This window comes from Triticum dicoccoides, chromosome 1B, assembly GCF_002162155.2.
Source record: "Triticum dicoccoides isolate Atlit2015 ecotype Zavitan chromosome 1B, WEW_v2.0, whole genome shotgun sequence".
Lineage (NCBI taxonomy): Eukaryota > Viridiplantae > Streptophyta > Magnoliopsida > Poales > Poaceae > Triticum > Triticum dicoccoides.
The window spans coordinates 131,266,244-131,290,500 of record NC_041381.1 but is presented as its reverse complement, the minus strand read 5'-3'; the positions used below and the strand labels follow the sequence as shown (position 1 = coordinate 131,290,500).

At 50.4% G+C, this 24,257-nt stretch overlaps 1 pseudogene; it reads right to left on the bottom strand.

Annotated features, from left to right (window-relative positions):
- Positions 1-746: 746 nt before the first annotated feature.
- LOC119323450 overlaps positions 747-24,257 on the bottom strand; it is a 45,982-nt pseudogene continuing 22,471 nt past the window's right edge.

The following is a 24,257-nucleotide window of genomic DNA, read 5'->3' as shown; positions in this document are numbered from 1 at the left end:
CTGAACTGCTTGCTTGCTTGCTTGACTGCAATGCGATGCAGCTTTTTCGGGTTGACACGTGCGGGGAGTCTCCGCGTGGATCGGCGCAGAGCCACTCATGCATGGGTGATGGGTCTGCATCGTCCATCATCCATGCTTGATTGATTGACCTCGTGCTCAGGTTCAGGCACGTCAACTCTGTGCTCTGCTCCGCGGCAAGGTTGTTTGATGTAGATATGACGTGGATCATTATTTTCCTGCCTCGAAAATCAGTATTTCGCTTATCATCGTGTACGACACTACCTCGCTTGGCCACCTTTGCGCCAAACGCGTGTGTTTTCTGTGCCAAATGCAAAGGTGGCCATGCCACGACGTACGTGGAGGCGTTCACGGGCGACGTTGCCGCGTCCGGTGTGCTCCTACCAACCTCTAGCTTCGGCCGACTCATGTCTGACACGACGCACACACAACTGGAAGTCTACTTGCCTGTACGTCACGCTTCTCTTCCGTGGCGGGAGTTCAGAATCCCTCGACGGTTCCACGTGTCTGATGGCCGCGGCCCGCCATGTCAATCGCTCCCGTAAGGTTTTTTTTTTTTTTGACAATTCGCTCCCATGAGTTAAAAGGAAATAACTTGCTAAATCGGACTTGGTATGTCCTAGTCCATGTTATATCTGTGTGATTTTATCCGTGCAAAATTTTCTTTTCCATGTTATGTCACTTGGGACTTAGTCAAGTCTCGGTCGATTGATACCTAGCCATGCCCAGAAAGGAAATGAAACTTAGACTGAACTGGCACAAATTACATCCAGATTTTCACCTTCTCACTAAGAGGGAGTTTGCGTCACCACATTGGGCACACGAACCACAGTAACCACCACATTCAACAACACCACCGACCGTATGGATGCTGGTGCCGATTTATTCGTGCCAACACAGAACACACAATGTTACATGCACATTATTATTCCCCAAAGGTCAAGCCACACACACGGCCACAAGCAACCAACCTGAGGGATGCGCTTGCAGATACAGGCAGCAAGAGCAGTCGAGTTCTACTCATGATATTGTGATCACCGGGGGCAGCTTGTCTGACAGACCGCCGATCATCCTCTCCGCATGCACTCCACGTTCGCCCGTGCGTACCCTTACAACGTCCGCGACGGGTATCACTGGGAAAAAGGGCAGAAAAAACAGATGAGGCCTAAGCATAGGGATCATGATGAGGTGTGTCTAAGGTACTAGAGATCATGATTCCTAGGTTTCTAAAAACACAAATCAGCTGTGGGAAAGCATTGGGATACTATGCACGTGAAACAGCACTTCAGGACTAAAACACACACTTCTGGAGGGCGTGTATGTTGTTGCGATACTCTGTTTAGTGTCCACTAATACTCCCTCTGTAGCTTAATATAAGACGTATTTTTGACATAACGAGAATGTCAAAAAACGTTTTATATTATGTTACGGAGGGAGTAGTTCGGTATTGCGGTTAGCTTCCTGCAGATATACATTTCAGAATGGCAAATACTAAATGACAGTAACGACTGTACGGAAATAAGATTAAACCCGACAGCGTGATTGCAGACTTCTAACAGTTGCCAAGAAAACTTTGCACTTACAGAATATCTTTCCATCGCCAATTTCTCCAGTTCTGGCCTTCTCAATTATTTTGTCAATTACTGGCTCAACCTGGACAGTGCAAAAATACATTAACATAATGCAAAACAAAACCTTCAAAGAGATACACAGAATGGACAGCACAAATATTTTAACAATACTCTATGTATAAGTGAACAGCAAAGCAAATTGTATCATAGAGAAGGTAACTATTTGTATCACAGAGAAAATTATATCATTTCGATGCTATGATCAGCTATCTCAACCAGAGGGTATTAAAGATGTGTACTTTCTTTTTCAGGATTAATAAAAAAACAAGCTATTACCTGCTCCTTGCACACAACTATTTCCATTTTAACTTTAGCAATAAATGTATCTTCTGAAAATTCTGACCCTGCAAACCAACAATGAGCAAGCATCAGCATAAGAACTTAGAACTGCATAAGGTAAAGTAGTTACTGAATAGCACTAAGGATTAATATACATGATCAATTAGGCATGTAAAATGACAATACTGATATGAATGCCAAAATTACTCAGAAGAATCCATGTCTTTATCCCGATGTTTCTCTAATTCCCAGCCATTTCCTCCTGAAGTTGTTGCAATACTTTCTCCTGCTTGCCCATTATCTTTTCAGGTCATATTTTGCTCATGGGTATCCACTTTCCCAAGAAACATGACATAAACAGCAGTAGAATAAATCCATATTTTGTGAGATAGTTGACTTGAACTAATAATCAGTCCAATATATGTTTCTACATATACAGAACCTAATTTCATATGAGTTGCTCAGTGTACTAATATCACTTAAGCATATACAGAGTATAAGACTGTGTTCAATCTTTAGTTGTTAACATTCCTCGAGGACCTAAATAAAACAAGAACGGAAATGTAAGAGAGGAAGGTACTAATGAGAAACATCAATATAACTTCTCAAAGCTTCACCTGGTTTCTACTGCTATCAACTTGGGTGTGATTCAAACTCATTCTAGTTGTTGCAATTGGCTTGTACTCATAACCAACCATCAAGATGCTCGAATGTTTGATACAGAAAATAGAGAAAATGGTGCAATAATGTGAAGTAGGAACTGTGTTACAGATATTTCAAGCCAATATACTACATCAAAAGAAATTAAAATGTAATCTCAAGTGCAACATTTGTAATAATCAAGGGTTGCTTCCAGTCCCTGAATATCTGCAGCTTCTTTAAAACAGAAACATACAAACCACAAAGGATATCCCAGCACAGAACAATACAATCAACAAAATCAGGCAAAGCAAATTACAGCCTTTTTTACCAAATGGAGGACTGGAGGGAACTAACATGACCACGTTCAAGGGGGTGTGGTAATGATTTGTTAATCGTTAATGAAAACCATTTCTAACGACAATCACTGACCCATTCCTTTCACAATACAATGCAACGTTAGCTCTAGGGAACACATAAACACAAGGATCACAACTGATGGAAGCAGAAACTATACACGACGAATCACAAACACTGAAATAGAGTTCAGCAATTTAGGCGCCACAACCACGAGCCGGGCCAATACCTTCGTACCGCTCCGTCGACCCGCCCTGACGCCCCATAACCCCGCACATCAGACACCGTCACGCCTCTGATCCCCATTTCTAGCAAACCCTGCAGAATTTCCGTGGAGCTATTTGAACGAACACCTCGCGTACGTGAAAGAACTTGACAGACGGCTTGCAACAGTAGCCGCACTCACCGACGAGACGTGCGACACCCTCCATGGCCTGCACCAATTCGGCACGATTCACCATGGGTAAGTCAAATCTACAAACAAACCAGGAAGGCCCCGAAGCTCACTGGTATGCTGACGCACTGACCTCAGGATGGCCTCGATCTTGTAGAACTCCGAGTCCGGCAGGTACCCTGAAAAGGCGATGGATGAAAAAAAATGAGCTCGATCAAGGACCCGAACGGAGGCGTAAACATCGCGTCCCGGCGAGGGGGTAGAGGAGTCCCGGACCTGGGGAGGGAGCGCTCTGGGCGCGCGCGGGAGTGGCCGGGCGGCGATGACGGGCCGCGTTGACCTGGAGCCTAGACCAACGCGGCGGGAGAAGGCGGGCGGTTAGGAAGGGTCGCCGGCGATGTGCATCGTGGGGAAGGAGACCGCCGGATAGGGTACCCACCGCGGAAGAAGTCGCCGGCGACATGATGAACGCAGTTGTTGGCGATTCAGTGTCGTCTGGTGAGCAGTACTGACTACTGTTTCCTCGCTCGGTCACAAGGTCAGACAATCCACAGTTATCGACTGAAAATAATATACGCCACTGTACAAAAACGTGTTTAATAACCATTATATAATCTCGGCCGTTCAGGAATACGAAGGGTCGACCTCTCTTAGCGCATGTACAAGGGTGTCTAGTCAGCTGTCTGTGAGGAATGACAATTAGGATTTCAGATGATGTGGAGGAGAGAGAACGAAGAGAGAGAAAACGTCCGTCGGTAGAATTACCAACGATCTGTAGCGCTGAAAATCCGGTCGCTATAGATAGCCTTCTACCATTGCACGGAGTGCCGTCTGCAAAGCTGCCTGCAATTGCCTGATGAGGATACAGACCTAGGGTAGGGTCATAGGCCTGACCTACACACCCTACCCAAGATCAATACCCCAGAAGATGAGAAGACCAAGAATCCACTCGACGATGCAATCACTCGACCAGAATTCTCTACCTTCACTCGACCATATGGGAATCACTCGACTACATCAAATACCAGGAGTCGGTAGGACGCGCAACGGCCAGATATTCATTCCTTAGTCTTCATGGGCATTAAGAGTATTTAATGTCGGCGTTACCAGTAACGCCCCTTACTTTATGTACATTAGTTCCCTTGTAATGGAGGCAGGTTGGGGTCCTGGCGCACTCTATATAAGCCACCCCCTACTCTGGCACAAGGGTTCGCACTCTTTTTAATACAACACACATAATCCAATCGACCGCCTCCGGGCACCGAGACGTAGGGCTATTACTTCCTCAGAGAAGGGCCTGAACTCGTAAATCTCGTGTGTACATCTTCACCACAGCTAAGATCTTGCCTCTCCATACCTACCCCCCTTTCTACTGTCAGGTTTAGAACCACGACAGTTGGCGCCCACCTTGAGGCAGGTATCTTAGCGACTTATTGGTGAAGTTGCAAGTTTTTCCGATCACCATCATCATGGTTTCCGGCGGCGGATTGGCTGAGGGCCGCGAGATCCGTCTCGGCGCGCTCGTTTTCGTCGCTGACGACTCCGCGTGGCTCCAAGAAGCTCCCCTGAACACTGAGGCGCTCCCCGCCCGAGGAGCGACGCACTTTCGCGCGTGCGTTCGGGGCGTTCTTCTTCGGCAGCCGTCGACTCAATACCAGTCGGCTCCAATGGTGTCCCCCCCCCCCCCGCTGTCCGCCGACGCAAGCGATCCGGTCGATCGCGGCTTCAGCGGTGGGTGAAACACGCGGTGGCTCAGCAATCGACCACCCATCAAGTCGCGGCAATCGAGCTCGACGAAACTCTCCACGGCATGTTCGATCTATCGACTGGCTCCGCGGAGACCGCATCCGAATGCGATAGCAGCGATCCTGTGGCCGAAGTCTTAATGGTCGATGGGCCTCACAGCCCACCTAGTTTCCGCCGCGAGGGCGATGGAGACAGAGGCGGCGATCCGTCGCACGCCCACGAGGAATACCGACCCGAGCCCCTCTCTTCTCAGCAGAGGGAAGAACTTCGTCACCCGAACATGGATGCACTCCACACCCCCATCGTAGGGGAAACCCCCGAGGCTCGGGCCTTGGAGGAGGTGCACTTAGCTAATTTGGCTGAGCGCACTTGACTGGATAACCTCCAGCGGGCTCTCGACGAGCGCGCTCAGGAGCGGATCCATGAGTCCAGTCGACGACAACTCTTTCCGCCTCCACCTAAGGTATGCCGCACTCCGATTCAAAATCTCACAGCCGCAGCACGCATAGCAGAGTCGACCCAACCCTCCCAGTCAGAGGCTGGCAGAGGGTTGATGCAAATCCGGGCTCTGCTCAGGGCGGTAGGAGAGCAGAATACATTAGTATCTCAGTCGCGAAACAGGATCCGCAGCAGATCCGTTGCAGCGGACACGGTTCAGTCGGCTCACAGCCCCAGATCACCTCCGCGGCATGAAGGGCGTAGGCAATATGATCATCCGCTCGACCATGACAATTGCCGTCGAGGACCCACGCCTCCCCCGAGGAGTGCATCGTATGTGCCTCGGCGGAACAATGACAGGCACCGTCATAGTGGTGAGCGCAGAGCTTCAGTCGACCCAAGGGAACCTGGCTTTGACGCGAGATCTATCCTCGTTCAAGGCCTGGTTGACCGAAACAGGGCGCACAGAGAAGACCCAGGCAGAGACCGTCCAAGTGGCAGTCGAGTGCATGTTTCTGGTCCCGAGTGTTTTAGCAGAGCCATCAGAGCAGTAGTGATTCCACCCAACTTCAGGTTAGCGTCCGAGGTCAGTAAGTTCACCGGTGAATCCAAGCCAGAAACTTGGCTTGAAGATTACCGAGTGGCTGTGCAGATTGGGGGCGGCAACGACGAGATAGCAATGAAGCATCTCCCTCTTATGTTGGAGGGGTCGGCCCGAGCGTGGCTAACTCAGTTGTCTCCAGGCAGTATTCACAGTTGGGAAGAGCTATCCCAAGTGTTCGTGAGAACTTTCGAGGGCACGTGCAAGCGACCAGCAGGGTTGCCCGAGCTGCAGCATTGTGTGCAGAAGCCGAATGAGACTTTGAGGGAGTTCATCCAGAGATGGTCCACTTTGCATCATACCGTCAAGAATAGTTCAGAGCATCAAGCTATATGCGCCTTCAAGTAAGGCGTCAAGTACAGGGACTTGGTCTTGAAATTCGGTCGGACTGGAGATATGACTCTGGCTCGGATGATGGAGATAGCCACCTGGTACACTAACGGGGAAGAAGAGGATCGACTCCGTAGCGGGAAGAGCAAACCGGTCGGCCAAGGCGCCGGTGGAGGTAACTCCAGTCGGAAGCAGAAGCGTAAAGCTGAGCCAGTAGCTCCTAGAGAAATCGCAGCAGTGAATCAAGGAAAGTTTAAGGGAAAACCTAAGGGGCCCTGGCCCCCTAAGAAGGTGAAGGATAAGGAAGGAAATGATGTGATGGATTTGCCATGCCACATCCACACGAAGAAAGATGAGGAAGGTAATCTGATTTACCCGAAGCATACCACTCGGCAGTGTCGACTCCTGATCCAGCAGTTCCGAGAGAAACCGCCCAATGAGAAGGAAAATGAGTCAGACAAGGAGGAAGATGAAGAGGAAGACGATGGTTATCCCAAAGTCATTTTCACTCTGATGATTTTTGCTGATGTTGAAAGCAAGAGTCGATTGAAGGTCATCAACAGAGAAGTGAACATCGTCGCCCCCAGGGAGAAGACTGCCTATCTGAGATGGTCTCAGACGGCCATCGCATTTGACCAGTCAGACCATCCAGCTCGTGTGGCCACCCCTGGGAGGCAAGCACTGGTGGTCGACCCTGTGGTTGGGGGCACTCGACTGACCAAAGTATTGATGGATGGTGGCAGTGGCCTGAACATCCTTTACGCTAAGACCTTGAAGGGGATGGGCATTCCGATGTCCAAACTTAGTAAGAGCAACATGAGTTTCCACGATGTTATCCCTGGGAAGAAAGCCGAATCACTCGGCCAGATCGCCCTCAACGTGGTTTTCGGTCATTCCAAGCATTACCGTAAGGAGAAGTTGACATTTGAAGTCGTGGATTTCCAGAGCGCCTATCATGCCATTTTGGGCAGGCCAGCCTATGCACGTTTTATGGCCCGACCATGTTATGTGTACCTCAAGCTGAAGATGCCTGGCCCCAAAGGTGTGATAACAGTAACTGGCAATCGACAGAAGGCAGAGGAATGCTTTCAGAAAGGTTCCAAAATCGCCGATGCTCAGATGGCAGTAGTCGGATTGCAAGAGTATCAGAAGAGTGCAGCTCCGAGTGATTTGCTTCGAGCCAAGAAGCCCGCTACAGACTCTGCATTTCAGTCGACTGGTGAAACAAAGCCTATTCATATTCACCCGACCGATCCCAACGCTGCGCCGACTCATATTTCAATGACGCTCGACAGCAAATAGGAAGAAGCGCTCATCCAGTTCCTCCGTGAGAACTGGGACATCTTCGCATGGAAACCCTCTGACATGCCAGGTGTACCCAGGGGACTGGCTAAGCACCGTTTGCGTGTCGACCCCAAAGTAAAACCCGTCAAAGAGCATCTTCGGCGGTCCGTCGTGCAGAAGAGGAAAGCAATTGGCGAAGAAGTGGCTCGACTGTTGGCAGCAGAGTTCATCCGTGAAATCTACCACTCCGAGTGGTTAGCCAATGTAGTCATGGTTCCTAAGAAGGATGATTCACTCCGTATGTGCATCGATTTCAAGCATATCAATCGGGCCTGCCCGAAAGATCACTTCCCTCTCCCTCGCATCGATCAGATTGTCGACTCGACTGCGGGGTGCGAGCGCTTGTCTTTCCTAGATGCGTATTCCGGATACCATCAGATCTGACTGTATGGTCCCGATGAAATAAAAACAGCCTTCATCACCCCATTCGGGTGCTTTTGCTATGTTACCATGCCTTTCGGTTTGAAAAATGCCGGATCATGAGAATGATTCAGAAGTGTCTGCTCACTCAAATCAGTCGGAATGTGGAAGCATACATGGACGACATTGTGGTCAAGTCTCGCAAAGGTTCCGACCTATTGACTGACCTTGCAGAAACCTTTGCCAATCTGAGGAGGTACGATATCAAGCTTAATCCGTCAAAATGCACGTTCGGAGTTCCAGGAGGAAAGTTACTCAGTTGTCTCGTTTCCGAGTGAGGGATCGACGCCAATCCAGAAAAAGTTGATACCATCCTCCGAATGAAACGCCTCATGCGAGTGCATGACGTTCAAAAGCTGACTGGTTGTCTGGCCGCCCTAAGTCGATTCATTTCTCGTCTCGGTGAAAAGGCATTGCCTCTTTACCGACTGATGAAGAAGTCTGATAAGTTCGAGTGGACTGATGAAGCTGACGCAACATTTGCAGAGCTCAAAACCCTGCTTTCCACCCAGCCAGTGCTCGCTGCACCAATCAGCAAAGAGCCTTTACTGCTTTATATTGCAGCCACTGGACAAGTTGTCAGCACAGTACTCACGATCGAGCGAGAAGAAGATGGAAAAGCTTACAAGGTTCAACGCCTGGTCTATTATCTCTCTGAAGTTTTGACTCCATCCAAGCAACGATACCCACATTATCAGAAGCTTGTCTATGGAATATACATGACCATGAAGAAATTCGCGCACTATTTCTCTGACCACTCCATTACAGTCATCAGCGACGCGCCACTATCTGAAATTCTGAATAACAGAGACGCCACTAGTCGAGTAGCAAAATGGGCGATTGAACTCCTTCCATTAGATATCAAGTTCGAGGCAAAGAAGGCTATCAAGTCCCAAGCTATTGCAGATTTCCTTGCCGAGTGGATTGAGCAACAACTGCCGACTCAATTTCACTCGGAGCATTGGACTATGTTCTTTGATGGCTCCAAGATGTTGAATGGTTCAGGCGCTGGAGTAGTTTTGGTATCTCCCCGCGGAGACAGGATCAGTTATGTTCTCCAGATTCATTTTGATTCCTCCAATAACGAAGCCGAATATGAAGCACTCCTATACGGGTTGCGTATGTCCATATCACTTGGCGTCCGTCGCCTTATGGTCTATGGCGACTCAGATTTGGTGGTCAACCAAGTGATGAAGGAATGGGATGTCAGGAGCCCAGCCATGACTGGTTACTGCAACGCAGTGAGAAAGCTGGAGAAGAGGTTTGAAGGGTTGGAGCTCCACCACATTCCCCGACTGAAAAATCAAGCTGCAGATGAGTTAGCCAAGATAGGTTCAAAGAGAGAGGCCATTCCCCGAAACGTGTTTCTGGAACATATTCATTCACCTTCAGTTCAGGAAGATCCTTTCACTGAGGAGTCACCGCAGCCCAAGAGCGCCACAGATCCGACTAAAGTTGAAATCCCAGTCGTGGTCGACTTAGTCATGGAGGTTTTGGTCATCACTCCCGACTGGATAGTGTCATACATCGCTTACATTCTTAGGAAGGAACTCTCAGAGGATGAGGAAGAGGCTTGATACGTCTCCAACGTATCTATAATTTTTTATTACTCCATGCTACTTTGTCTACTGTTTTGGACTATATTGGGCTTTATTTTCCACTTTCATATTATTTTTGGGACTAACCTATTAACCGGAGTCCCAGCCCAGAATTGCTGTTTTTTGCCTATTTCGGTATTTTGAAGAAACAGAATATCAAATGGAGTCCAAACGGAATAAAACCTTCGGGAACATGATTTTCTCACCGAACGTGATCCAGGAGACTTGGACCCTGTCGTGGATCTAAGTCTGACAGTAGAGTGGGGGTAGGTATGGAGAGGCAAGGTTCTAGCTATGGAGAGGTTGTAAACACAAGAGATGTACGAGTTCAGGCCCTTCTCGGAGGAAGTAAAAGCCCTACGTCTCGGAGCCCGGAGGCGGTCGAGTGGATTATGTGTATATGGAGTACAGGGTGCCGAACCCTTCTGCCTGTGGAGGGGGTGGCTTATATAGAGTGCGCCAGGACCCCAGCCAACCCACATAATGAAGGGTTTAAGGTACATTAAGTCTGGGGCGTTACTGGTACGCCCCACATAAAGTGTCTTTACTATCATAAAGTCTACTTAATTACAGACCGTTGTAGTGCAGAGTGCCTCTTGACCTTCTGGTGGTCGAGTGAGTCTTCGTGGTCGAGTCCTTCAAGTCAGTCGAGTGAGTCCCTCGTAGGTCGACTGGAAGGTGATCTCTTCTAAGGGTGTCCTCGGGCAGGGTACTTAGATCAGGTCTGTGACCCTACCCTAGGTACATGACTCCATCATTAGCCCCGAATGGATTGAGGCTTGAGTGATGAAGGAGTTGATGTTGTTTCCGATTAGCCTTCGCATACTGGTCGTGCGTTGTTTTGAAAAAAATCTCTTTGTTGATAGTGAGCAACTTTTCTTCAATCGACTCGATCCATTCTTTTCCTTCGTCGAGTGATCTTTTGGACTTCGCCGATTTCCGAGCGACGGATCGCAGGAAATCCCGCGTTTGGCGGACCAATCTGCCGTTCGCGGATTCCGCGGGATGCGAAATTTGGGGAAGCGCGCGAAGCAGGGCGGACCGCGGTGTTCGGACGGGACAGGGCATAGACGCCTCGATCTCCGCGCCGCTTTTTTCGCCACGTATCGCGTCCGCGTAACTGTTCAGGATATGATTAGATCGACCGGGCCCACCTGTCATCCACTCGGAAGGGATCTTATAAATGCGCCCGGCGAGGGTTTTTTGAACAGTGCCTCAGCATTCTCTCTCTGTTCCCTTCGTCTCCGCCCAACGCGCTCGCTCTTGCCTCCGCACAACTTCCCCTCGCGCGTCCCGCCGGCAGCCATGGTCAAGGAGAAGACAGCGGCATTGGAACGCGCGAAGAAGGCGTCGGCGACGGAGAAGGCGAAGGGGAGATCCACCAGTCGTGGCGGGTCTTCGTCTAGATCTCGCCTGCCGAAAGGCTAGGTCCAGGGAGATTGGATTCAGTCGACCATCACGGAGAAGGATCTCCTCGACATGGCCAACGAGGGCCTGATCCCTCATGGAGCTGCGAGGCTTCCGGGGAAAGAGTGGCAGCCCCAGCCGGAAGAGGGTGAGTGCGTGCTTCTGGCTACCCATGTCGACCGCGGATTTTCTTTGCCGCCGAGCATTTTCTTCCGTGGTTTCTTGAACTTCTTTGGAGCGCAACTCCACCACTTCACCCCGAATTCTATCGCCTATCTTGCCGCGTTCGTGTCCATGTGTGAGGGTTTCCTGGGTTGTCGACCGCATTGGGGCTTGTTCAAGCACATATTCACGTGTCGCTCTTAGACTGTGAAGAAGGCGAGCCCAGGCGACGAAAAAACCCGAGTTGTCCAAATGTGTGGGGGTCTGGGGATCCAGGTGAGGAACAAGAGCACCTTCCCAGCCATGACATTTCCTGAGTCAGTGAGAGGCTGGCAGTCGACCTGGTTCTACTGCCAGGATCAGTCGACGCCGGGGCAGTCGAGTGGACTCCCTCAGTTCACCATGGGCCGAGTGAACAAGCCCTCCTCTCTGAAGGTGATTCCGGAAGAGAAAGCTGACGTGAAGATGCTGATGGAGCGTGTAGTTCAGTTGGTTCGGGAGGGAGTGATGGGTATGGATCTCCTGGAGGTTTTTCTTAGGCGCCGTATCCAGCCTCTTCAGTTCCGGAGCCATTGCATGTGGTTGTACTGCAGGACTGAGGATGTGACTCGGGTCAATCCAGAAGCAGTCGACGATGCCACTCTGGAAAGGTGGATGGCCGATGTTACTGGGAACAAGGATAACCCTCGCGGAGCCAGAAGGATTCCTCCGCTCGACCACCACAGTGATCCAAACAAGGTATGTCTGCTCCACTTCCCATTGTATTCTTGTCACATTTATTTCTGTTTTCTCTGCCGATCGGCCGACTGATCTTTGTCTTGATGTCTATCAGGTCCTCACTGAGCTGTACTCGATGCCCAATGGAGCACATGCTCCGACTGAGGAGGGAGAAGCGAGCGGGGGCGAGAGCCAGGAGGAGGAGTGGGACTCGGACGCCGCTGAGGATGATGATGACGATGATGACGATGATGATGATGAGGAGGAGGAGGAGGAGAACGAAGAAGAGGAGGAGGAGGAGGTCGCACCACCGCGCTCGGAAAGGCGGTCGAAGCTTGTCCATGACCCTGCGACTGAACGTGGCAAGGGGGTTGCGACTGTTACACAGTCGACTAAGCGCCCTCGGACCACCTCTCCGGCGCCGACTGAAAAGGCGTCAAAGCAGCCCAGGGCGGCCCCGTCAAAGCCGACCAAGCTCCTGCCGAAGATGAAGGTGTCCATCCCCACCATATCAGGGTAATCATGCTACTTAAGTCTTCTTGTTTTGTGCGAACTTTATCTCTGGTTGGCGCTGGAGTTAGTCGACTGATTCTTTGGAGTTGCAGTGCTGCTACTTCTGAGACCTCAGCCCGGGCTGACGACCATGAGATGGAGGACGCAGCAACCTCAAAACCTGGTACTATACTCTTAACACCGTTTCTAGTCGACTGACTCATGATCTCTAAACCTGATTCTTTTCTGTAGCTCCATCCAATGTTGTTATCACTCTCCCTGATGATGATGAAGATGAGGAACCGCTGAAGCACAGAAGGAGTAGGAAAGCGTCTGCCGGCAGGGTGCCCCAGGATGTGACGGTGCCTGAGACTCTGGTCGCGGAGGAAGAGAACACCACTCGACACACTGTGTCCTTCGCAGATCCACTGACGAGTGCTCTGCAGCCCTCCCTCTTCACGACACACCACGTCCCAGAGGACCAAGCTGGCGCCGCGAAGGAGGCGATACGCCAGGCAGGGATCATGATGGAGCAGTTGAAGACCATCCGGGATGCGAGCCAGGCAGCTTACGACGCCAGTTCCGCCCTTCAAAGCAATGTTCAGGTCAGTCGACCACCACTTGTTCTGTTAGGACATGCTATCAAAAACTTTTCTTTCCAGAATTTATAGTAATCACCCACTGGGTGTGTCGATTTAAACTCCGTGTTAGCGGGGGCACGCTGAGTGCACCCGCTGGGTGTAGTCCCCAAGCCTAAGGTCGACTGCTGGCAGTCGGCCTTAGGCTTTATAAGTTCAGTCTTTCCGTCATTCGACTATGGCGAATGGATTTCGCGAACCGGTGGGGGCACGCTGAGTGCACCCACTGGGTGTAGTCCCCGAGACTGTGGTCGACTGCTTGCAGTCGATTACAGTCTTAAAGAATACATCTTGTTTTTTTTTGAGGTCGACTGGTCGACTCTGTCTTCAATAGGATTAGTGGGGGCACGCTGAGTTCACCCACTGGGTGTAGTCCCCGAGACTACGGTCGAATGCTTGTGTTCGGCTGTAGTCTTAGAAACGCATGATTTTTCCTTTTCCACTCGGAAGTGAATTATCTTTGACATTTAGTCGATTGATTCTTCGCAGAGATCCTATGACCTTGCGGCTTGCTACACTGAGCTGGAAAACAAGCACATTCAGCTCGAGCTGGATTTGAAGCTGGCTCAGGAGAATCTGACGAAGGCAAAGGAGGAGACCAAAGGTATGTTTGGTGAGACCTTGACGACTGCTTTTTCCCTTTACTTGTTTCAAAATCTGATCTTGCTGTAACTTGCAGGTAAGGTGAAGGAGGCCCAACAGAAAAAAGACCTTGAACTAGCTGAGAAGATCAAGCTTGCTGACGAGAAGTTAGCTTTAGTCACCAAGCTTGAGCAAGAAAATACCAATCTGAAAGCTGCTCTTGGGAAGAAAAATGATCTGGAGGCCTTCCTGAGTGGTCTTGCCAAGAAGCTGTTCCTTATGCTTGAAGGTAAACCTTTACGCTAAACAATCATTTTCAACTGTGATTTCTCCATTCGACCATTGCCTTGACTCGGTGATCGCCCTTGCAGAATTTTGTCAAGACTTTGAAGAAGAGACTAGCCGGCTGGAACCAAACCTTGACCCCGTCAATTCTCCGGTGAACGACGAAGTTGCCATGAATGTTTTCCGACTGGATTCCCGTGTTGCAGCTGTCGTGGACTATCTTGCAAGGCTGAAGGTCGCCACATCTCGCATCGACTCAACGCTCTGGCCCAGGGAGACACTCCAGCACGACCTCGAGTCACTGATGGCTCGCTTGAACACGGTCCCTGGTTGAGTGCAGGAGTGAAAAAAGTCCTCGGCTCGGTGCGGTGCAGATGTTGCTCTGTGTCTGGCCCGAGTTCACTGCAAAGATGCGCGAGAAGACAAGCTGGCGGCCTCCGGGTGGCCAACACCAAGAAACACGACTTCAGGTCCTTTATGGAAACTTTCATTGCTCCTGCCACTCGGATCGCAGATGGAATTGATCTTGATGAGTTTGTTGCACCTTCCAGCCCTCCACAGGAGGGGTAAAAAACTTCTTTTAAGCTCGACGCTTTAAATTTGCCTCGGTATGCCGAGTGGAGTTGTAACCGATAATACTTAACAGGCTTAGCGCCTGAGCACTTTCGGTTCCTTTAAGTATCGTTCCGAACATGAATTTGATGTTTGAATATGATTGCTTTTGGCTTGAAATGTCTTTTGCAGGTTCAAAGCAAGACGCTCACTGTAGTCGACTTATTCCTTAACCCACTTAGGCGAGCACTGGGCTGCAGCTAAGCCCCCAAGTGAGAGGTTTGCTCTTTACTCGGTAGGATTTTTATATCTTAGGCGAGCACTGGGCTGCAGCTAAGCTCCCGAGTGAGAGGTTTGCTCTTCACTCGGTAGGATTTTTATATCTTAGGCGAGCACTGGGCTGCAGCTAAGCCCCCGAGTGAGAGGTTTGCTCTTCACTCGGTAGGATTTTTATATCTTAGGCGAGCACTGGCCTGCAGCTAAGACCCCGAGTGAGAGGTTTGCTCTTCACTCGATAGGATTTGGATAACTTAGGCGAGTACTTGGACTGCAGCTAAACCTCCGAGTGGAAGTCTGGCTTACCACTCGGTAGGATTTTTATAACTTAGGCGAGTACTTGGACTGCAGCTAAGCCTCCGAGTGGAAGTCTGGCTTACCACTCGGTAGGATTTTGATAACTTAGGCGAGTACTTGGACTGCAGCTAAGCCTCCGAGTGGAAGTCTGGCTTACCACTCGGTAGGATTTTATTTAATCTTAGGCGAAACGGATTCGCAGCTAAGCCTCCGAGTGGGAGTCTGGCTCACCACTCGGTAAGGATTTTTACAAACTTAGGCGAAACGGATTCGCGGCTAAGTCACCCACTGAGGGAAAAAATTTATTGGACAAAAATAAAAAGTGACAAAAATTATGGAGGAACTATGACACTATTATTTTGAAATCCATGAACTACAGGAGTACTTTATTGCAACTCATCCGAGTGATAAACTTAAGTGTAAAATGGGCGGAGTAGTTTCGCGTTCCAAGCTCGGGGCTCGTTGATATCATGTTCGACGTTGTAAAGACGGTACGCCCCGTTGTGGAGAACTTTGATGACAATGAAGGGTCCTTCCCAAGAAGGAGCAAGCTTGTGTGGTTTCTTCTGATCCACTCGGAGGACTAAATCTCCTTCTTGGAAGGCTCGACCCCTCACATTTCTGGCGTGGAAACGACGCAAATCTTGTTGGTAGATGGTCGATCGGATCAGAGCCATCTCCCTTTCTTCCTCTAAAAGGTCGACTGCGTCCTGCCGCGCTTGTTCAGCTTCTGCTTCGTTGTAGATCTCAACTCGAGGAGCATTGTGGAGAAGATCACTCGGCAAGACTGCTTCAGCTCCGTAGACCAAGAAGAATGGAGTTCTTCCGGTCGATCGATTAGGTGTGGTCCGCAGTCCCCAAAGCACCGAGGGAAGTTCGTCGACCCACGCTCCAGCTGCATGCTTGAGATCACGCATCAGCCGGGGTTTCAATCCCTTGAGAATCAGGCCATTGGCTCGCTCTGCTTGTCCATTCGTCTGCGGATGGGCGACTGAAGCGTAGTCGACTCGTGTGCCTTGAGAGTTGCAGAAATCCCTGAATTCCTTCGAGTCAAAGTTCGACCCATTATCCGTAATGATGCTGTGCGGGACTCCATATCTGAATATCAGTTCCCTGATGAAGCTAACAACAGTACCGGTGTCAAGGTTCTTGATTGGTTTAGCCTCAATCCACTTGGTGAACTTGTCGACTGCCACCAGTACATGCGTGAAGCCACTTCGACCTATTCTCAAAGGACCGACCATGTCCAACCCCCATACCGCGAAAGGCCAGACGAGTGGAATGGTCTTCAGAGGTGATGCAGGCTTGTGCGACATATTCGAGTAGAACTGACATCCCTTGCACTTATCCACTATTTCCTTCGCCATCTCATTCGCCTTTGGCCAGTAAAATCCGGCTCGGTATGCTTTGGCCACGATGGTCCGAGAGGACGCATGATGACCACAGGTCCCCGAGTGAATATCATTAAGGATGATTCGACCTTCGTCTGGTGTTATGCACTTCTGACCAACTCCAGTCGCGCTTTCTCTATATAACTGTCCTTTGATTACGGTAAAGGCTTTAGATCGACGGACGATCTGTCGAGCCTCTTCCTCATCCTCCGGAAGCTCTTTTCTCAGGATATACGCGATATACGGAACTGTCCAGTCGGGAATGACCGCCAAGACCTCCATGACCAAGTCGACCACTGCTGGGACTTCAACCTCAGTCGGATCTGTGGCACTCTTGGGCTGTGGAGCTTCTTCGGTGAAAGGATCTTCTTTGACTGACGGAGTGTGTATATGCTCCAAGAACACACCACTCGGAATGGCTCCTCTCTTGGAACCTATCTTTGCTAGATCATCAGCTGCTTGATTTTTCAGTCGGGGTATATGATGGAGCTCCAACCCCTCGAACTTCTTTTCCAGCTTCCTCACTGCACTGCAGTATCCAGTCATGGCTGGGCTTCTCACGTCCCACTCCTTCATCACTTGGTTGACCACTAAATCTGAATCGCCATAGACCATCAGGCGACGGACGCCGAGTGAAATGGCCATGCGCAATCCGTATAAGAGGGCCTCATACTCTGCCTCATTGTTAGAGGAATCAAAGTGAATCTGGAGCACATATCTGAGCTTATCTCCTCTGGGGGAAACCAGGACAACCCCAGCACCGGAACCATTCAACATCTTAGAGCCATCAAAAAACATGGTCCAATGCTCCGAGTGAACTTCAGTCGGCTGCTGCTGTTCAATCCACTCGGCGAGGAAATCTGCTATTGCCTGGGACTTAATGGCTTTCTTTGCCTCAAACTTGATATCAAGGGGAAGAAGTTCAATCGCCCATTTCGCCACTCGACCAGTTGCATCTCTGTTGTGCAAAATCTCTGATAGTGGAGCGTCGCTGAGGACTGTGATGGAATGATCAGAGAAATAATGAGCAACCTTCTTTGTGGTCATGTATATTCCATACACAAGCTTCTGATAATGAGGATATCTCTGCTTGGATGGAGTCAAGACTTCAGACAAATAATACACTGGGCGCTGAACTTTGAAAGCTTTTCCTTCTTCTTCTCGCTCGACCGTAAGCACATTACTGACGACTTGTCCTGTGGATGCGATATAAAGCAACAGAGGCTCTTTGCTGATTGGAGCAGCAAGCACCGGCTGGGTGGAGAGCAGAGCTTTTAGCTCGGCAAACGCTGCATCAGCTTCTGGAGTCCACTCGAACTTGTCTGCCTTCTTCATCAGTCGGTAAAGAGGCAATGCCTTTTCACCAAGTCGTGAGATGAATCGACTTAATGCGGCCAAGCATCCAGTAAGCTTCTGGACATCGTGCACTCGCACAGGGCGTTTCATTCGGAGAATAGTGCCGATCTTTCCTGGATTAGCGTCGATCCCTCGCTCGGAAACGAGAAAACCGAGTAACTTGCCACCAGGAACTCCGAATGTGCACTTTGATGGATTGAGCTTGATATCATACCTTCTGAGGTTGGCAAATGTTTCGGCGAGGTCAGCGAGCAGGTCGGAACCTTTTCGTGACTTGACGACGATATCATCCATATACGCTTCCACATTCCGACTGATTTGAGTGAGTAGACACTTCTGAATCATTCGCATAAATGTGGCTCCGGCATTCTTGAGGCCGAATGGCATGGTGATATAGCAGAAGCACCCGAATGGAGTGATGAAAGCTGTTTTTACCTCGTCGGGTCCGTACAGACGGATCTGGTGGTACCCGGAGTAGGCGTCTAGAAAAGACAATCTCTCGCATCCCGCGGTCGAGTCAACAATTTGATCTATGCGAGGGAGAGGAAAATGATCTTTCGGGCAGGCCCGGTTGATGTGCTTGAAATCAATGCACATTCGGAGCGATTTGTCCTTCTTGGGAACCATGACGACATTAGCGAGCCACTCGGAGTGGTATATCTCTCGGATAAATCCTGCCGCCAACAGTCGACCCACTTCCTCACCAATGGCTTTTCTCTTCTAGACGGCGGACCGCCGAAGATGTTCTTTGACTGGTTTTGCTGATGAGTCGACTCTTAGGCGATGCTCAGCCAGTCCCCTGGGAACACCTGGCATGTCAGCGGGCTTCCATGCAAAAATGTCCCAGTTCTCACGGAGGAACTGGATGAGCGCTTCTTCCTATTTCGGGTCGAGTGTTGTGGAGATGTGGGTCGATGCTGCATCGGGGTCGGTCGGGTGAATGTGAACAGGCTTCATCTCACCGGACTACTGAAATGCAGATTCTGTGGCGGGTTTCTTGGATCGCAGCAAATCACTCGGATCTGCGTTTTGCTTGTATTCTTCAAACTCGACCGCTGTCACCTGGGAATCAGCAATCTTTGAGCCCTTCTGAAAGCACTCTTCTGCCTTTTTCCGATCACCGGTGACAGTGATCACTCCTTTGGGGCCGGGCATCTTCAATTTGAGGTACACGTAACATGGTCGAGCCATGAACCGTGCATAAGCTGGTCTCCCCAAAATGGCATGATATGCACTCTGAAAATCCACGACCTCAAACGTCAACTTCTCTTTGCGAAAATGTTTCGAATCACCAAACACCATGTCCAGAGCTATTTGGCCGAGTGACTCGGCTTTCTTCCCTGGTATAACTCCATGAAAGCTCATGTTACTGGTGCTCAATCGGGACATCGGAATGCCCATTCCTTTTAGTGTGTCTGCATACAACAAATTCAGCCTGCTACCACCGTCCATCAGCACTTTTGTCAGTCGAGTGCCTTCGACAACTGGATCGACCACCAGAGCTTGCCTCCCAGGGGTGGCAATATGAGTCGGGTGATCAGATTGGTCGAATGTGATGGGTGTTTGGGACCATCTCAGATAATTTGCTTTTGCTGGGGTAACCATGTTCACCTCGCGGTTAATGACTTTCAATCGACTCTTGCTTTCCACATCTGCAAAGATCATCAGAGTGGAGTTGACATGCGGGTATCCTTCCTCACTGTCCTCCTTGTCTTCGGCCTTGTCCGACTCCTTTTCCTTGTCTTTAGACTGTTTTCCTTGAAACTGCTGGATCAGGAGTCGACATTGGCGAGTGGTATGCTTTGGGTAAATGATATTCCCCTCTTCGTCTTTCTTCGTGTGGATATGACACGGCATATCCATCACGTCGTTCCCTTCTTTATCCTTTACCTTCTTAGGGTTCCAGGATCCTTTTGGTTTCCCTTTAAACTTTCCATGAGCCACGGCCAGAGCCTCTCCAGGAGCTGCCGGTTCAGCCTTCCGCTTCTGTTTCCGACTGGTGTTTCCCTTCTCCGACTGGCTCGGCTTGTGCTTGCCGCTTCGGAGTCGGTCTTCTTCTTCACCGTTGGCGTACTTGGTAGCAATTTCCATCATCCGACTCAAGGTCATGTCTCCGGTTCGACCAAATTTCAAACTCAATTCTCTGTTCTTGACACCATCCTTGAAGGCGCAGACTGCCTGATGATCAGACACATTCTCCACAGTATGGTGCAAAGTGATCCATCTCTGAATATACTCCATGAGGGTCTCATTGGTCTTCTGCACGCAGACTTGCAGCTCCGTCAATCCAGCCGGTCGCTTGCAAGTTCCTTCAAACGTTCTGACAAACACTCGGGACAGATCTTCCCAAGTGTAAATACTGCTAGGAGGTAACTGATTCAACCACGCTCTGGCAGAACCTTCCAACATGAGGGGCAAATGCTTCATGGCCACCTCGTCATTCCCACCACCAATCTGAACTGCCACTCGGTAGTCCTCAAGCCAAGTTTCAGGCTTAGACTCACCGGTGAACTTGCTGACTCCTGTTGCCAACCTGAAATTGGGAGGAATCACTGCGGCTCTGATAGCTCTGCTGAAACATTCCGGACCAGAAACATGCACTCGACTGCTCGTGGGCGCATCTCTGTCGAGTCCACCTCGATGGGCTCTGTTCCGGTCGACCAAGCCTTGCACGATAATGGATCGCGCGTCGAAGCCTGGTTCTCTGGGGTCGACTGGAACTCTTCGCCCCGCACTGAGCTGACGTCTGTCATCTTGCTGCCGAGGAGCGTAAGACCCACCCCTCGGAGGGGAAGTGGGCACTCGACGCCTATCATCTCGGTCGTGTCGGTCTCCATATTGGTCTCGCCGATTCTCGCGCCCTTCACGCCGCGGAGGCGATCTGGGACTGTGAGCCGACTGAACCGTATTCGCAGCGACGGATCGACTGTGAATTCTGTTGCGCGACTGCAACACGGCTGAATTCTGATCTCCTGCTGCCCGGAGCAGATCCCTGATCTGCATCAAGCCTCTGCCAGCTTCCGACTGAGAGGGCTGGATGGACTCTGCTATACGGGTCGCAGCTGCTAAATTCTGGATTGGGGTTCGATATACCTGAGTCGGCGGGAAGAGTTGACGTCGACTGGCGTCGGGAACTCGTTGCCGCGTGCGCTAGTCGAGTGCTCACTGAAGATTCTCCAGGCGAGCGCGTTCGGCCAAATTGGCCAAACGTGCCTCCTCCAAGGCGCGAACCTCGGGGGTTTCTCCTGCGATGGGAGTATGCAGGGCATCCATGTTCCTGCGGCGAAGTTCCTCTCTTTGCAGAGAGTCGAGTGGCTCGGGCTGGTACTCTTCGTGATCTCGTGCGGGGTCGCCTCCGTCGCCTGCCCCACCATCACGGGCGAAGCCAGGGGGGCTGCGAGGCCCGTCGACCATCAAGATTTCCGCCGCTGGATCACTGCTATCGCATTCGGATGCAGTCTCTACGGAGCCAGTCGACAGATCGAATAGGCCGTAGAGAGATTCGTCGGGCTCGATTGCCGCAACTTGGGTGGTGGCCGTCTGGCGAGCCACCGCGTGTCTCACCCACCGCTGAAGCCTCGACCGACCCGAGCGCTTGCGCTGGCGGGAGACCGGGAGGGTGGTCGATAGGGGAGTCGACCGATATGGGGTCGATGGTTGCCGCAGCAGAATGCCGCGGACACATGCGCGAAAATGCGTCGCACCGCAGACGGGGAGCGCATCGACGTCGAGTGGAGCCTCCTAGAGCCAGGCGGAGTCGTCGGCGATGAAGGTGAGAGCACCGAGACGAATCTCTCGACCCTTGACCAAAACTCCAGCAGCTACCATGATGAAAGTACTCGGAAGAATCGCAACTTCTCCACAAAATCGCTAAAATGGTCGTGGGTTCGAGCCCCAAGGTGGGCGCCAACTGTCGTGGATCTAAGTCTGACAGTAGAGTGGGGGGTAGGTATGGAGAGGCAAGGTTCTAGCTATGGAGAGGTTGTAAACACAAGAGATGTACGAGTTCAGGCCCTTCTCGGAGGAAGTAAAAGCCCTACGTCTCGGAGCCCGGAGGCGGTCGAGTGGATTATGTGTATATGGAGTACAGGGTGCCGAACCCTTCTGCCTGTGGAGGGGGGTGGCTTATATAGAGTGCGCCAGGACCCCAGCCAACCCACGTAATGAAGGGTTTAAGGTACATTAAGTCTGGAGCGTTACTGGTACGCCCCACATAAAGTGTCTTTACTATCATAAAGTCTACTTAATTACAGACCGTTGCAGTGCAGAGTGCCTCTTGACCTTCTGGTGGTCGAGTGAGTCTTCGTGGTCGAGTCCTTCAAGTCAGTCGAGTGAGTCCCTCGTAGGTCGACTGGAAGGTGATCTCTTCTAAGGGTGTCCTCGGGCAGGGTACTTAGATCAGGTCTGTGACCCTACCCTAGGTACATGACTCCATCAGACCCTACTCCAAGAAGTGCCAGAGGCGGTCACGAGGATGGAGGGCGCGCCCCCTGCCTTGTGGGCCCCTCGGAGCTCCACTGACGTACTCCTTCCTCCTATATATACCTACGTACCCCCGTCAGATCAAATACGGAGCCAAAAACCTAATTCCACCGCCGCAACCTTCTGTATTCGTGAGATCCCATCTTGGGGCCTGTTCCGGAGCTCCGCCGGAGAGGGCATCTACCATGGAGGGCTTCTACATCAACACCATAGCCTCTCCAATGAAGTGTGAGTAGTTTACTTCAGACCTTCGGGTCCATAGTTATTAGCTAGATGGCTTCTTCTCTCTTTTTGGATCTCAATACAATGTTCTCCCCCTCTCTTGTGGAGATCTATTTGATGTAATCTTCTTTTTGCGGTGTGTTTGTTGAGACCCATGAATTGTGGGTTTATGATCCAGCTTATCTATGAATAATATTTGATTCTTCTCTGAATTCTTTTATGTATAATTGAGTTATCTTTGCAAGTCTCTTCGAATTATCCGTTTGGTTTGGCCAACTAGTTTGGTAGTTCTTGCAATGGGAGAAGTGTTTAGCTTTGGGTTCAATCTTGCGGTGTCCTTACTCAGTGACAGAAAGAGTTGCAAGGCACGTATTGTATTGTTGCCATCGAGGATAACAAGATGGGGTTTTTATCATATTGTGTGACACTCCAAAATTTTTGTGGTTTTTGTTTTCAGAAAGAGCCTTGCTTGGTTTGAAGAAGGTCATTTAAACCCTTCTTAAAAACCTCTCTTCTAAGTTTGCCCTCTAAAAATCTTTTCTTGGATCTAGTTTCTTCTAAAAGGAAAACCTTTTTGGTTTTGGGCTTTTATTTGAGTTTTGATCCATTCTTGTTTTACCATGCCTCTTATGGTAAAACTCCCCCAAAACCCCTCCTTCCACTTTGGTACAACCCAAACATTCTGTCCAAACTAATAAAATCCATTTTGGGGTTTTATTCCAATTATTTCTTTTCCCAAAATAATTCTGTCCTTTCTTTTGAGCCTAGGTGATTTGCAAAGCAAGTACCTAAATACCTTTGATCTTTGATCTCAATTCAACTCCTCTGGATGGTCCTTGGTACCCACATCCTAGAACCATCAAGATCTACTCTTCTTCTTTTCAAAATTTTCAAATTTCACCCTCTGCAAGTTTGGACCAGATTTGTCAAATTTGGTGAAATTCATATCTCCACTCCTCCAAATATTCCACCAAAATTCAGGCAACCTCTAGTTGCAATGAGAGACCACTCCACCAAAAACCAGCTCAAGGAAAAATCCCTACATGCCAAAATCATTCTGTCGAACACTTGGCATGCACTATTGCTGTTCATATTCAGTAAATTCAGAGATTCAGTGTCGTTTCTTCGTCAGAAGTTTCAGTCACATGTAAACTATGCATTTGGCTCGTTGCTCACAGCCCCTCCCTCTTGTCCGGAGCACCACACGAGCGCTTGGCTCATTCCTGGCGTCGGTGGCGCCATGGCCCGCCTGCGCCGGCGTGTCTTGCGGCGGCAGAACCACCGTAACGGCCGACAGGGGGCAACCCTGCGACATAACGCCGTTCGGCGCCGCCCAATCCACCTGAGAGCTCCGCGTGGCCACCTCCTTGCCAGCGCACGCATGCAGCACCATCGCCGTGGCCTGGCACGCGCAGAGCGCGTTCTCTGCCGCCGACGTGCCGTGCGGCCGTTCCGTCGAGGACAGGCCGTAATCCTCCCTCCCTTGCTGAGTTGGACACTGGGATGGCACCAGTGCTTCACCTAGATGATGCTCAAGCCCCTAAGCCGACCGTTCACCCATAGCGCCGCCGTAATCGCCCGCCGGACTTATCCGTTCACGGCA